Source organism: Uloborus diversus, chromosome 7, assembly GCF_026930045.1.
Source record: "Uloborus diversus isolate 005 chromosome 7, Udiv.v.3.1, whole genome shotgun sequence".
Classification (NCBI taxonomy): domain Eukaryota; kingdom Metazoa; phylum Arthropoda; class Arachnida; order Araneae; family Uloboridae; genus Uloborus; species Uloborus diversus.
Genome location: NC_072737.1, coordinates 112,661,682 through 112,663,875, shown reverse-complemented (window position 1 = coordinate 112,663,875; position 2,194 = coordinate 112,661,682). Strand labels below are relative to the sequence as shown.

The 2,194-nt window shown below is 36.6% G+C and overlaps 1 long non-coding RNA gene across 1 annotated transcript in view; it reads right to left on the bottom strand.

Moving 5' to 3' along the window:
• LOC129225984 (uncharacterized) overlaps positions 1-1,931 on the bottom strand; it is a 210,169-nt gene extending 208,238 nt beyond the window's left edge. Inside the window, exon 1 of the long non-coding RNA XR_008580760.1 lies at positions 881-1,931. This is a non-coding gene — a long non-coding RNA (uncharacterized LOC129225984). The remainder of the gene's footprint in view (positions 1-880) is intronic.
• Between the last annotated feature and the right edge of the window lie 263 nt (positions 1,932-2,194).

The window sequence follows — 2,194 nt, the reverse complement described above, 5'->3', positions numbered from 1 at the left end:
GTGACCGATGCAATGGTTCGGTTCAACTCGAAGATTGAAGGCAAGGCATTGTATCTTCAGTAAGTTACTTATTGTATCAGTAACTTACTGAAAATACATATGTACGCGTGAAATACACCGTCAGCTCAGTCATTTCCAGCCGAGGACTGCAGTTCTTCGTTTGTGGTGTCGTTTTCTTGGAATTTTCGAAAACTACAGGAATTCTTAAATTGTCCTTTCTGACACAGAAAAGTTATTTTGTTCTTTTGAGGGCATTATGAAAAGTGGTAAGTATTTTTTTTAAGAATCTGTTATTTTAATATGTTTATAAAAGTGAATAAGCCCCAAAACTAACATTCAACATTGATCCAGTCACCCATTCAATTACCACGGAAGAAATTGCGAAATAAGACAATAAATAAATCAAAATGATTTGAAGAATTATTCGTCAAAGTTACCGTACCTAAGCGTTTAAAGCTAAATAAAAAAAAATAATGCACAAATACCCAATCCGAAAGAATTTGCCAAAAAAAGGGGGGGGGGGGAGGTCAGTAAATGTAACAAGGAATCACTAAGATGAGATTTAATCGTCTGCAATTGATAATGAATAAAACGAAAAAAATACCGGCAAAAAAAAAAAAAAAAAAAACTGTGCGAAAATCAGACGATAATACAAAATTTCAGAGAAGAAGTGAATTTTTATTGGCCAAAACAAAATGGATGACGTAGTCACTATCTACCAATCGCAGACCATAGATTGGCCGATAAACGGCAGGCGTTGGACGAAGTGAGGATTATAAGTAATCTTAGATGGCTCAAAAAGTATTAAACTGAATTTCAAAAAGAAAGTAGAAGAGCGGTGTTTAAAAAAAGAATTTTAAAAATGCTAAATCGCACTTACTATTTCACATTGATACCCGTTTTGAGGAACAAATCGTACACATACAACGCAAGCGAGTGTACTCGTTTTAAATTTTAAGTCTCTGTATCTTATCAGGTAACACGCGAACAAATTGATTCTTCTCTCACAGAACGACGGAGAGAGAAAGAGAGAACGACAACGAAACGTTCCGTAATAAATAAAACGAACCTTCTCTCCCTTGGCGATATCCAGTTAACTTTCAGCCGAGCTGTAACCCTAGAACTTGTGACTGAATACGAAAACTTCCCGAATGCCCATCAGCAGATATCCAAACGAACGTCAAACGGGAGACACTTGTTGCTCACTGCGGCAATTGCGCGCACTCCTGCCGCGAAGTGTCTTGCCAGGAGCCGGCTTTCTTCCGCAGCTTCTCCGATGATTGAATTTCCTTCGATCTGACGTTTCTTGCTTTCTTTTATTTTTATTTCGATTTTGGTAATAAATTTGGCGTTTCGGTTTGGTGTATAGTAGGTTTTACATGCTTGCTGGATTTTAAATCGTATGATTTAAGCGTGAGTGGTGAGTGAAAAAATATTTCGCAAAATTTTATAACACGTAGTAACTTTACGAGGATTAAGAAGTCATATAATACGTATAGCATCCACTAATTTATTTTACGGCAAAAATAGCTGAATTGTGAACAGATTTTAGTGGTTTACTAATCGTTGATGTCCAGTATAGTTTTACATTAACAAAAGCTAAAACAGTCTGATTTCCAAGTCTTTTTCTTTTTTTTTTATAAGAAAAGTGACTAATAGCTACAGTGTTTCGTTCCTTGAAAATTGTACTATTATAGCTACAGTGCGCTGTTTCTTGAAAATTATACTTTTGTACCCGTTATTGTACCACCTCCCTCACTAAAACAGCAATAAAAGCTTCAGACTGAAGTGCTTTACAAGTTGCTGATATCCAACGTATTTATCTCTAAAGTATCTACATTTAGTGACGGATTGAAGTGTTTTACAAACTTCTGGTATTCAAAAGTGTCAGCTGCATCAGACAAACAATTGAGTGAGCAACGGATTATGGTACACGAATGGTCATTCAATAGGAATTGTATCTGTGACAGTTTAACTGTATCTGTAATGGCATGAGATAACTGGATGGCAGTGACTTAGCAATCTCTGGTGTCCGAGGCTTATTCCTCGGTGGATAAGCATCATCTACATGCAGCAAATATGAAGTATTTGATCTATTGTCAACGTGGTCAGCAAGAGATAGCACCAGTGAACACCGACAAATCTTCACCAAGTCTTTCATATACTTCACCTGAGACCACAACTGATGATGGAC